The sequence below is a fragment of the Hylobates moloch genome, unplaced genomic scaffold, assembly GCF_009828535.3.
Source record: "Hylobates moloch isolate HMO894 unplaced genomic scaffold, HMol_V3 SCAFFOLD_12, whole genome shotgun sequence".
Taxonomy (NCBI): Eukaryota; Metazoa; Chordata; class Mammalia; order Primates; family Hylobatidae; genus Hylobates; species Hylobates moloch.
Genome location: NW_026652287.1, coordinates 63,743,851 through 63,756,970, shown reverse-complemented (window position 1 = coordinate 63,756,970; position 13,120 = coordinate 63,743,851). Strand labels below are relative to the sequence as shown.

Genomic DNA, 13,120 nt, shown 5'->3' with positions numbered 1-13,120 from the left:
AACCAGCCCCTGCCTGGTATGTCTTTATTTCTTGTTACCCATTCCAACGTTCCCAGTTAATTTGTAGCTTTCTTTCAGATAACCACTTACTTCCTCAAGGAAGCCCTGTCTGGCTGGGCACAGTGGTTCACGCCTGTAATCCCAGCACTTTGGGAGGCCCAGGCAGGTGGATTACCTGAGGTAAGTAGTTCGAGACCAGCCTGGCCAACATGGCGAAATCCTGTCTCTACTAAATATACAAAAATTAGCTGGGCATAGTGGCGCATGCCTGTAATCCCAGCTAGTCAGGAGGCTGAAGCAGGAGAATCACTTGAACCCAGGAGGTGGAGGTTGCAGTGAGCCGAGATCACACCACTGCATTCCAGCTTGGGCGACAGAGCAAGACTCTGTCTCAACAAAAAAAAAAAAAAAAAAAAAAAAAAAAAAAAAAAAGGCCCTGACCTCCTAGATTTCGATTCCCCTCTTATAGGTAAAGCATCTTTTCTATTGCTGAATAGTATTCTGTTTTAAGGATATTTCCTATTTTATTTATCCATTCATCTGTTGATGGATATTTGGTTGGTTTGGGTTTTTTCTTTTTTTTTTTTAAAGTTTTTGCTAGTATGAATACAGCTGTTAAGAACATTCTTATGTGGAAATGTTTTCAGTGCTGTTGGGCAAATACCTGGCAGTGTATTGGCCAGGTGGTATGGTAAACGTTTTATCAACTTTTTAAGAAACTACAGTTTTCCAAAGTAGCTGTGCCATGTTGCATTCCCACCAGCAGCCTACGAGCATTTCAGTTGCTCCACATCCTCGCCAACACTTGACATTTGTTAGTTTTTAATTGTAGGCATTCTAATAAGTATGCCATGGTGTGTGTGTGTGTATATATATATATATATATTTTTTTTTTTTTTTTTTTTTTTTTGTGAGACAGAGTCTCGATCTGTCACCCAGGCTGGAGTGCAGTGGCGCCATCTCCACTCACTGCAGCCTTCACCTCCCGGGTTCAAGCCATTCTCGTGCCTCAGCCTCCTGAGTTGCTGGGATTACAGGCACGTGCCACCATGCCTGGCTAATTTTTGTATTTTTAATACAGATGGGGTTTTGCCATGTTGGCCAGGTTGGTCTTGAACTCCTGACCTCAGGTGATCTGCCCACATCGGCTGCCCAAAGTGCTGTAATTACAGGCATGAACCATGGTACCTGGCCTTTGTTGTGGTCTTAATTTGTACTTCCTTGATGATTATTGGTGTTAAGCATTTTTTCAAGTACTTATGAGTCATTTGTATATCTTCTTTCGTGGAATGTCTGTTTAAATATTTTGCTCATTTAAAAAATTTTAGCCTGGGTATGGTGGCTCACACCTGTAATCATGGCACTTTGGGAGGCTGAAGTGGGTGGATTGCTTGAGGTCAGGAGTTTCAGGCCAGCCTGGCCAACATAGTGAAACCTCATCTCTACTAAAAATACAAAATTTAGCTGGGCGTGGTGGTGGGCACCTGTAATCCCAGCTACTAGGGAGGCTGAGGCAGGAGAATCACTTGAACCTGGGAGGCAGAGGTTGCAGTGAGCCAAGATCACACCAGTGCCCTCTAGCCTGGGCGGCAGAGTGAAACTCTGTCTCAAAAAAAAAAAAAAAAATTGGATTATTTTCATATAGTTGAGTTCTGAGAGTTCTTTATTATATTCTGGGTACTAGTCATTTGTCAGATGTATATATTACAAATATTTTCTGCCATTCTGTGACTTTTCTCTTCTTCTTTTAATTTTTTTTTTTTTTTTGAGACAGTGTTTCACTTTGTTCCCCAGGCTGGAGTGCAGTGGCTCGATCACAGCTCATTGCAGCCTTGACCTCCCAGGCTCAGGTGACCTTTCCGCCTCAACCCTCCAAGTAGCTGGGACTGCAGGCACCTGCCACCATGCCTGAGTAATTTTTGTATTTTTTGTAGAGATGAGGTTTCGCCATTTTGCCCAAGCTGGCCTCGACCTCCTGAGCTCAAGCAGTCTGCCTACCTCAGCCTCCCAAAGTGCTGGGATTACAGGCATGAGCCATTGTGCCTGGCCTTCATTTTCTTAATTGTCTCTTGAAAAGCAAAAAAGTCTTACATTTTGATAAGGTCTAATTTATCTAGTTTTTCTTCTATGGTTTGCACTTTTATGTCCTAAGAAGCTTTTACCTCCTTATCTAATTATTCCAGATTTTCCTTTCCCTATTGAATTGCCTCGGCACCTGTACTGAAAACCCATTGGTTCTATGTATGTGGTACTATTTCTGGACTCTCTATTCTTCTCTAGTGAACTCTGCATCTTGCCTTTCATCATTTGCACACAGTCTTTTAAAAATTTATTTATTTTTATTATTTTTAAAAATTTTTATTTTTAGACGGAGTCTTGCTCTGTCTCCCAGGCTACAGTGCAGTGGAGTGATCTCGGCTCACTGAACCCTCCTCCTCCCGGGTTCCAGCAATTCTTCTGTCTCAGCCTCCTGAGTAGCTGAGATTACAGGTGCTTGCCACCATGCCCGGCTAATTTTTGTATTTGTATTAGAGACAGGGTTTCGCCATGTTGGCCAGGTGAGTCTTCAACTCCTGACCTCAAGTGATCCACGTGCCCCGGCCGCCCAAAGTGCTGGGATTATAGGCATGAGCCACTGTGCCCAGCCCCCACACAGTCTTGATTACTATAGTTTCATAGTAAGTCTTGAAATAGGGTAAGTCCCCCAACTTTCTTCTTCTTTTCTAAATTTGCTGTGGCTATTCTGGGTCATTTGCATGTTCATATAAATATTAAAATCAATTTCTACAGAAAAGCCTGCTGGAATTTTGATGGGGCTCACACTGAATCCATAGATCAATTTGGGACCATTGACACTGGACATCTCTCTCCATTTATTTAGGTCTTTAATTCCTCTCAGCAATGCTTTCTAGTTGTCAGCATAGAGGTTTGGCATGATTCTAAATATTTTGGAGGCAGCTGTAAATTTAATTTTTTTAGAGTTTATTTTCTCACTGTTTATTGCTCTCATAGCATCTTTTACTATTCCTTCCTATGTCCCATGTCTCAGTTTATTATAATGTGTTCATTAGCATGAGGATTTGCATTAAGATGGATGTGAAGTCTACCTCCCCTTACGAGACGGTTCACAAGGCGGGGAACACAGCTGCTTTGCTCACCATTGCATCCCCAGGGCCTGGCGTGGAGCCTGGAACATGTTAGGCCCTTAGTAACAATTTCCTGGCTGACAGTGGAGGATAGGTGGATGAGAGTGGCTTCAGAATGGAGATACGTCTGTTTTAAAAGCTCAGAGGACACTTGTCCTCAGATGCCTCATTTATCTTTTTCCGGGACCTGTTAAGACATCCTGGATGTGTAATCACTTGAGAGCTGTCTTGTGGTTTAAGGGACTTGCAGCAAAAGCCACAAGGCCTTTTTCCTCATGGTCAGCACTGATGATCCAGGCTATATACCCCCCCCTTTTTTTTTTTTTGAGACGGAGTCTTGCTCTGTCATCCAGGCTGGATGGAGTGTAGTGGCATGACCTTGGCTCATTGCAACCTCTGCCTCCTGGGTTTAATTGATTCTCCTGTCTCAGCCTCTTGAGTGGCTGGGATTACAGGCGTCTGTCACCATGCCCTGCTAATTTTTGTATTTTTAGTAGAGACGGAGTTTCACCATGTTGTCCAGGCTGGTCTTAAACTCCTGACCTCAGGCGAACCGCCTACCTCAGCCTCCCAAAATGCTGGGATTGCAGGCGTCAGCCTCTGTGTCTGGACCCATCTGTATTTTTCAACCATGATATTTCCAATGCGTGGCACAGATCCTGGCACATCCTAGGGGGTGGTTATATATTTGTTGAATGAATGAATGAATGAAACAATTGCCAGCTTCCCAAATGCTGGGATTACAGGTGTGAGCCACTGCACCTGGCCTTAAGACTCCTTTTTTGAGCAGTGGGAAGTCACTTAGGGCCATAAGAGGGGAATCATGTGATGTGATGTATGATTCTAGAAGATCAAGCCTGCTACTGTGTGAAGAATGCTCCCTAGAAGGACAGAACTGGAAGCAGAGGGATCCACTAGGAGGGTGTTGCAGTCGCCAGGGATTGAGGGGATTGAGGATGGCATGGATAAGGGAGAATGTGCACCTGGGGCAGAGAGGATCACTTAGGATTTGAGATATGTAACTGTTTAATTATTATTATTTCTAAAGGTTTTTATTATTTTTATTTTTGGTAGAGATGGGGTCTTGTTATGTTGCCCAGGCTGGTCTCAAACTCCTGGCCTCAAGCCATCCTCTCACCTTGGCTTCCCAAAGTGCTGGGATTACAGGCGTGAACCACCATGTCTGGGCTGATTATTATTATTTTTAGAGGTGGGGGTCTCGCTCTGTCACTCAGGCTGGAGTGCAGTGGTGTGATCATAGCTCACTCCAGCCTCGACCTCCTGGGCTCCAGCGGTCCTCCCACCTCGGCCTCCCAAGTAGCTGAGACTACAGGCTTGGCCACCACACTTGGCTAATTTGCTATTTTTTGTAGAGACAGGGTCTTGCTGTGTTTCTCAGGCTGGTCTCAAACACCTGGCCTCAAGCGATTCTCCTGCTTTGGCCTCCCTAAGTGCTGGGATTACAGGAGTGGGCCATTGCACCCAGCGTGCAATTTTAAATAAATGACAATTAATAAGGAAGTACAGGATGCCAGAGAGAAATAGAACTCTCCTAGGGATGAAGAGGGAAGGTGAATCTAGACCAGCACGTGCTGATGGACTTTGAGATGTAATGGCTCCTGTGCCAGTGCAGTTCACCTGAGTTCATTTGCCTACCACCCTTTTTGAGCCCTGCAGAGGCCTCACCAGAGGAGCTCACCCACTGTGAAGGTAACAGTTTATGCCCAGCCCCCTCCGTGCATCTTCTCTTTTAGTTGTCTCTTATGCAGCCTCCCCTGTCACTCCAGTCGTGGAGTCCTTCACTTCCACAGTCCCTACATAACCCATCCCTGGGCTGGTTCATTGCTGAAGAAGAAAATTAAAAGAAGCATCTTGAGGCTAGCTTCTTGGGAGAACTCTGCAGACTCTGTCTCTGTGGCCTTGGTAGTGGGCCTCTGTGGTTGTTCCCACCCACTTCCAGTAGCCATACCCCAATCTCTCTCTGCAGAGACCTCTCCTTCCTCCACTCTCCATCCACCTGAATCCTGTTTATCAGACTTCACTCCTGGCCAATCACACCAGCTGTGGTGGCCAAATGATGGTCCTCCCCAAAAGAGACCCATATCCTAATCCCTGGAACCACGGCCAAAAGGGACTTTGCAGTTGGGATTAAGAAGCTTGAGATGGGGAAGTCATCTTGGACTATCTGAGATGGCCCTAAACATAATCACAAAAAGAAGGAGGCAGAGCTGGGTGCATTGGCTTGCACCTGTGTTGCCAGCACTTTGGGAGGCCGAGGCAGGCAGATCACTTGAGGCCAGGAGTTCGAGACCAGCCTGGCCAATATGGCAAAACCCCGTCTCGTCTCTACCAAAAATCCAAAAACTTAGCCAGGCGTGGTGGTGTGCATCTGTAATCCTGTAATCCCAGCTACTCCAGAGGCTGAGGCAGGAGAATCACTTGAACATGGGAAGTGGAGGCTGCAGTGAGCAGAGATCACGCCACTGCACTCCAGCCTGGGCAACAGAGCGAGACTCCGTCTCAAAAAAAAAAAAAAAAAAGAATCTTTAGATGGGGAGATAATCTTGGACTACCTGAGATGGCCCTAAGTGTAATCACAAAAAGAACGAGGTAGAGGGAGAAATCAGACAGAAGGGGAGAAGATGCTGTGATCATGGAGGACCGGAGTGCTGTAGCTGCAAGCCAGCGCCCACCAGAAGCTGGAAGAGGCAAAGAATGGATTTTCTCAAGAGCCTCCAGAGAAACGGGATCCTGCTGAACACCTGTGTTTCATCCCAGCCGGATCCAGCTGGAGTCACCCCGAAAAGCTGTGGCAAGGGAGTTTCTGCCAAGGAGTTCCCCAAACCATCCCAAGATGGGGCCAGATGGGTTCCCAAAGAAAGAAGCACCAAATGCCAGGGTGACTAGTGCAAAGCATTTCGGAGGGGAATTTGCAGAGTGGGCTGCAGCATCCTCAAGACAGTGAGAGAAAAGGGAGGGGGCAGGGGAGGGGTTTGCATGAGGGTTTAAGGAATTTGGCCCAGGGCCAGGGCTGGTTTCTTTCAGTGTCTTGGGCAACAACCTAAACACCTTTATCAGTGCCTGGGAATGTTCAAGGCCTGGCTTGGATTCAAGTCTGCAGAGAAAACAGGCAGCTGGCTGGGTCACAGGTTGGTCAAGGCACTCTGTTTCTTGGTCAGGACAGAGAAAAAAGGAGGGAAAATTAAGAGACCCTGCACCTTGATTTCAGCCCCGTGACACTGATTTTGGACTTCTCGTCTTCAATAATGTGAGAGAATAAATTTCTGTTATGTTAAGCCACCAAGTTTGTGGCAATTCATTACAACAGTCAGAGGACATAGCAGACACAGCAGCCAACGTTTATTGTATTGTATGACATTGTGTATCAAGTGCCATGCAAAGAGCTTTGCAAAGATGAACTCATGTAGATCTTAAAACATCTTAGGAAGTTACACACTCATCCCCTTTAACGGATGAGGAGGCTGAAGTATGTAGAGAAAGAAGTGATTTGCCTGGAGTCATGCATCTGGTGGACGGAGGAACTGAACTCAGAACTAAAAAGTCCATGGGCTCTTTTTATTTTTTATTTTTTTAGACAGGGTCTCGCTCTGTTGCCCAGGCTGGAGTGCAGGGGCACAATCATGGCTTACTGAAATCTCTGCCTCCCACGCTCAAGTGATTCTCCTGCCTCAGCCTCTGGAGTAGCTGGAATTACAATGCACGCCACCATGCCTGGCTACTTTTTTTTTTTTTTTTTTTTTAGACAGGGTCTTACTCTGTCACCCAGGCTGGAGTACAGTGGCACTGTGTCGGCTCACTGAAACCTGCCGACTTCAGAAATCCTCCCCCCTCAGCCTCCTGAGTAGCTGGGATTACAATATTGCAGTGCGCCACCACGCCCGGCTAATGGTTGTATTTTTTGTAGAGACAGGGTTTCACCATGTGCCCAGGCTGGTCTCGAACTTTTGGACTCAAGTGATCTGCACACCTCGACCTTCCAGAGTGTGGGGATTACAGGAGTGAGGCCCCGTGCCTGGCTGGAGTCCATGGTCTTTACCACCGCACTACACTCGCCACTGTACTGTGAGGGCCCGGGTTAGACCCAACTTCTTTGGCAGCCCCTGGAAGTCCTGTGCATCCAACAGAGGAGGACATGGGGGACAGGTCAGGGTGTGAGATGGTGTCACTTGCTTCCTGCAGGGTGTGTCTGTGTGGTTACCAGGCTTCTTGCCAGTGGCCTTCACTCTCCCTGAAACCATGAAGGAATAACCTTCAACCCCAGACTCCCAAGACCCAGGTAACTCCCAGCCTTCCACATGTCCTCGTTCCTGCCATAGCCCCAGATCCCAGATGCTGCAATCTGTCGTCAGTCCCCACTCCCTGTCTCTAAACATTCTGGATACACAGGAAGTAGAGGGAAGATTCTGTTTACTGTTTCTGTCTACCGTTTACCAAGTTGTTTAGCTTTCATCGTTGCCACGAATGCTTATAAGACTCTGGATTTGATTGTGAAACAGAATGAAGAGCTTGGGAGGAGGAATGTTTATTCCAGGAATCCTGGAGAGGTTGCCTGACCTTTTCCTCCTTCCCCGAGCCCCCTTCTCCATCTGCTGTCCATGTAGAGGTGACCACTGGACTAGGCACAGGACTAAAAAGCCCTCCCCCTGCCGCTTCCGGGCCACATCCCTGGGTAGCTAGTGTGGGTTCACACCACCCTTGATAAAGGCCAGAAGGCAGCTGGTCGTTTCCTTGGGCTGCCGTTTGCTCCTGACCCTGAGCAAGGGAGGAGAGGCAGCAGAGTGTCTGGAGGCGGAAACCTGCAGTCAGGTACTGGCTGACCCTGCAAAAGGCACACCAGATGGGGGGCAAAACTGGTTGCTCTGTGTTCCTTTCTCCAGCCCGACCTTGTCTCTGTTTTCCTCCACTACCTACTTCTGCCACATGCATGACTCATCTTCCCCTAAGAGTTGTGGTATCGCTGGAGTCACCAGGGTTTCTATCTACTTTGCAGAATCTTAGGAAACTTAAATTAGACCACAGATTTTCAGGAAGTGCAGGGAGGATATCAGAAACTCCGGGTGTCGCAGCGGGGGAGATGGCAGCACATTTCAAAATGCTTGGAAATTTTCCAAGAGAGAGAGAAAAGGCCTGGTTTTCTTAATGCAAACCAGAAAGTAAAGTTTCTGTTTATCAGAAGTGGGAGGTGGTTAAAAATAGATTGAGAAACAGTGATGCAGTGGACATAACACTCTAAGACCTGCTCTTGGTAAAGTTTACGGGAACCAAGATCCTCTTCACGTCCAGCCATCTTCCCTGAGCCTTTTCCACTGCCAGAAGAATTCAGATTCCACAGGAAGCAGTGAAGACTGCTATCAGGAGAAGGTGGAAGGGGAGAATGCAGTCTTAATTTTGGGAGTGTCTTGGGGATTCCTTCCCCCACTTTTTTTTTCTGTGAGCCCTTGCTACACGATGATATGAAGCCACCGTGAATTAGCACCCAGAAGCCTTCCCTTCTGTCTCTAGAAGTCTTTGCCATTTATGAAGATAAAAGCCTTATATCTCATTTGAGGACTGTCAAATGTGCCCAAATAACAGAGACTTAAACACATAGAGATTTATTTTTCTCATGGGACATGAAGGAATTAGGGAACCCATGTCCAGGGCTGCTCCTCAGGATCACTCGTCCATCCCCAGCCTGGGGTCGTCTGGCTGTCTGTTTCACTGTCCCCAGATCTTGGCTTTCACTTCATGGTCGTAAGAACCATCTACATTCTGAGCAGCAAAACAGGGGGCAGGGAGGACAGAGCGCAAAAGATGCATGAGAGATGGATCTATCCCTTTTTCAAGCAGGAAAATGACAGCTTTTGTAGATGCAGTGGCTCATGCCTGTAATTCCAGCACTTTGAGAGGCCGAGGCAAGAGGATTGCTTGAGGCCAGGGATTCGAGACCTGCCTGGGCAACAGAGTGAGACCCCCCTTCTCTACAAAAAATAAAAAAAAAATCTAGCTGGGTGTGGTGGTGCACTCTTGTAGTCCCAGCTACTTGGGAGGCTGAGATGGGAGGATCGCTTGAGCCTGGGAATGGGAGGCGGCAGTGAGCTGTGATGGCACCACTATACTCCAGCCTTGGCTACACAGCGAGACTTTGTCTCTAAAAAAGGAAAAAAGGAAAATGATAGCTTTTCTGGAAGCCCTATGCAGCAGACGTCTACTTATTTCCGACTGGCTGGCATTGTATCTCATGGCAATTCCTAGCCGCAAGAGAGTTTGGGCAAATGAGTATTAATTGGGCACTTCCCGAACCTAACAAAATTGGGATTCTGTTGGCAAGGAAAAAGGGGAGAGTGCCAAAATTATACAGATCTTGAATAGCAAATATGGGGAGCAAAACTAATTATAAGCCTAAAATATCTATGGTAGCCATAGGAAGACATGGGATTTTAGAGGGGGCTTTTATCAATTGTTGTTCTTAATAGGTAACATACATACAAAATGGTGAGCTCATCTTAGGGATACAGCTGGACGCATGTTAACATATCTGTACATTTGTGTGTGACCACCCAGGTTGAGATGCAGGCCATTTTTAGCACCCTAGAGGCCCTTTTGTTCCCTCTCAGCCAGCAAACCTTCCACTCCTAAGATAACCACTTTTCCAACTTCTACCTCTTTTTTTTAAAATTTATTTTATTTTATTTATTTATTTATTTTTGTGAGACAGGGTCTCTGTAGAGTGAGTGCTCATATGAGCACTCCCAGGCTGGAGTGCAGTGGCACGATCTTGGCTCACTACAACCTCTGCCTCCCGGGTTCAAGCAATTCTTCTGCCTCAGCCTCCCGAGTAGCTGGGGTTACAGGTGCATGCCAACACACCCAGCTAATTTTTATATTTTTAGTAGAGATGGGGTTTCGCCATGTTGGACAGGGTGATCTCAAACTCCTGACCTCAAGTGATCCGCCCACCTCGGCCTCCCAAAGTGCTGGGATTACAGGCATGAGCCACCATGCTCGGCCTTGTTTGTATTTTCTTTGACACAAGCACTGTTTATCTTCCAGTGTAAGAACGCAATCAACCATAGCACTGTGGGATAGCAGCCAGGAGGCCGGCTGTATCCTGCTGCAGCAGCCACCGCACACGGAGGGTAGAGGGACAGCCACCCTGTTGTGTAGCTCTGACCAGCTGTGTCCTTCAGTGCAAGTCCAGCCAAGAGCCGTGGGCCACAGAGGATGCTGGTGCAGAAGTAGAGGGCAGATTAGGCAGAGGCAAGGCTTTCCTGTGCCCTGAGCCATCAGAGATGGGCCAGGGCCTTCAGCTTCCTTGATAGGGCAGAAGTGACCATGCTGGCTCCATTCAGCAAAGGACGTGGACGGAGCTGCTGGGCTTGTCTGAGAGGAGGAATTGAGTGAGGCTCTCTGAGAAGCTTCCGCTGGAGTTGAGAAAAATTAGGGTGAGGCACCTCCCTGATTTTATGTCCCTTTTCCTAGGTCCAGCCTCCTGAACAGCAACCATTTGCTTCTGTGAAACACCTGTTGGTGCCTCCTTTTCCAGCCCTTAATGGAACGGTGAGTGAGGTTCCCTGACTGGGATGGAGTCTGCTTGTGAGTTTCCCCATGCCATGTCTCTCTGACTCCTGCTCCAACTCCTTACTTTGCCAGTTCCTCTCCCAGCCACCTCAGACTTTCCATACCACCCTCCCTGGACAGGAAGCATTCTTACAGGAGTTTGAAGCTTCAGGAGTGCCCTCCGGCCACATGAAGACGAGGCGCTAACAAACATGGCATTCTGCAAGTTGCACCAATGCCAACTCCTGTCTTACCCTCACAGAGGTCTCTTGGGCTCTTCTGAGAAGGTTGAACTTGATTGGAGGGAAGAGAGGGGTTTGGTGGCTCTTAGTAAAATTTCTTCACACAGTGACCTTTGGCAGTTTAGGATAATAATCTGCGCAGGGAGAGGGTCTCCTGTTCTGAGGTCACAGCCCAGATCTCCAGGCCGGCTCTGCCGCCTCTGAATGGTTTGTTGGTCACACACGCCGACAGCGTTGCCAATGGCTGACATCAGCCTGCTTGAGCCACAGAAGCTGAATGGGCAAGGATGAGTTCCCCAGCACAGAGGGAGGCATCCTCTGTCAAGACCATCTGCGCATGTGCTGTGCAGTCTCCATTCTGCACTGCGAGCTTAGTACTTCTTCCTCCCTCTAGAAAGCGTAATGGGGGCCAGGTGTGATGGCCCACGCCTGTAATCCTAGCACTTTGCGAGGCTGAGGCGGGTGGATTGCCTGAGCTCAGGAGTTTGAGACCACCCTGGGCAACATGGTGAAACCCTGTCTCTACTAAAATACAAAAAAATTTAGCTGGGTGTGGTGGCGGGCACCTGTAATCCCAGCAACTCAGGAGGCTGAGGCAGGAGAATCGCTTGAACCTGGGAGGCAAATGTTGCAGTGAGCCGAGATCGCACCACTGTACTCTAGCCTGGGCAACAGAGCGAGACTGTGGCTCAAAAGAAAGCGTAACAGAATACTCATAACTGACAGTGATGTTATAACAGCTTACCTTGTATCCTCTCATTTCTTTGTTTTTAAACTTCCAAAGCCTAGTTTTTTCAGTATTACCAGGAACCATGGACTTACATTTCTTGCCCCTTGGTGTGTTGCCACATCCCAGCAGTGTGTCTCAACACGCTTTTGAGAACTGCTTCGAGAGAGGACCAGATGCGCAGAGACAAGCTTCCAGCCTGGCTAGGGATGGACCCTCTGGGGATGCTCCTCCCTGGCCGGGCAGCAGTAGAAGCACCTGCCTCCATCCACATCCAGACGCCATTCCCTTTTCTTCACCGCTGCTTCCCATCAGATGGTCCCCAGGAGTGGCAACCTCCCACTTGGTCTCGCAGGAGTCACAATGCTTCTCAGGTATGTGTGCCACATCCCTTTTCTCTGGACACACAGTGGCCAGGGTGCCTGCACAGGGAAGGGCACCACAGTCCACCCTGGGAAAGGTCTTCAGGCTTCCGGAAAGAGCCTGTAAGCACCTTGACTGCTATTCTTCCCTAGGGCAGAGAACTTTCTTATCCACAGGGGTCCTTTGTCAGAGAGAGGGAGCGCACTCGGTGAGCTCTTTCAGAAGCAGCAGAGCCCTCTGCCTCTCCCCAGATCCCTGCTCCTACGAGTCGAATTGATGTCTCCTAGAAATCCAAGTCCTAACTTCCTCCAGGCGTCTTTTTACATCCATGGTCTGCATAGCCCACCCTTTCTTCTTTGGGGGATCCCCTCAGGTCACTTCCGTCTGCTCCTCAGTGTGTCTTACCCCTTCCTTCTGTTCTTTCTTCACCTCCCTCCCTCTCCACCTCCACACTGGACTATATCAAATTCCTGTTCATTTTTTAGCATGGTCCAGTCAAAGCAGGTTAATCTCTCAGTCAGCAGAGGACATTTCACAAAAATGGGGGCCGCTAAATCACAAAAATATTCTCTAAGTCCAGGGCCAGCCTAGAAAAAATGCCCCAAGTCCAGGCAGCCCCCCAGAGTCTGCTGCCGTCTGGAGAATCCGGCTCAGCTCTTGCTCCTGACATCCTCTCCTTTCCAGTGCTCTGTGTCTGGTCCCTGTGCCACCTCCTCTCCTGTCCCCAATGTCTTCTATCTGAGTTCCGTGGGCCCAGGATAGCCCCAGCCTTCTCAAAGTCACCTGCATGTCTCTTGGATTAGGCAGCTGAGTGAAAGGTAACAACCAGATCATGCATTTTCATCTCTCCATGGATGGATGGGGATAGAGCATCACAAGACAGTCATATTGGCTGGGTGTGTTGGCTCATGCCTGTGAGCTCAGCATTTGGTGGGAGACCAAGGCAGGTGGATTGCTTGAGCCCAGGAGTTCAAGACCAGCCTGGGTAACATGGTGACACCTGATCTCTACAAAAAAATACAAAAATTAGCCAGGTGTGGTAGTGCATGCCTTTAGTTCCAGCTACTCAGGAAGCTGAGGTC

At 48.1% G+C, this 13,120-nt stretch overlaps 1 long non-coding RNA gene across 1 annotated transcript in view; it reads left to right on the top strand.

The window, feature by feature from the left end:
• Positions 1-11,952, top strand: part of LOC131380870 (uncharacterized) — a 40,203-nt gene extending 28,251 nt beyond the window's left edge. Inside the window, exons 2-3 of the long non-coding RNA XR_009209114.1 lie at positions 10,629-10,706; positions 11,805-11,952. This is a non-coding gene — a long non-coding RNA (uncharacterized LOC131380870). The remainder of the gene's footprint in view (positions 1-10,628; positions 10,707-11,804) is intronic.
• The last annotated feature ends 1,168 nt before the right edge of the window (positions 11,953-13,120 follow it).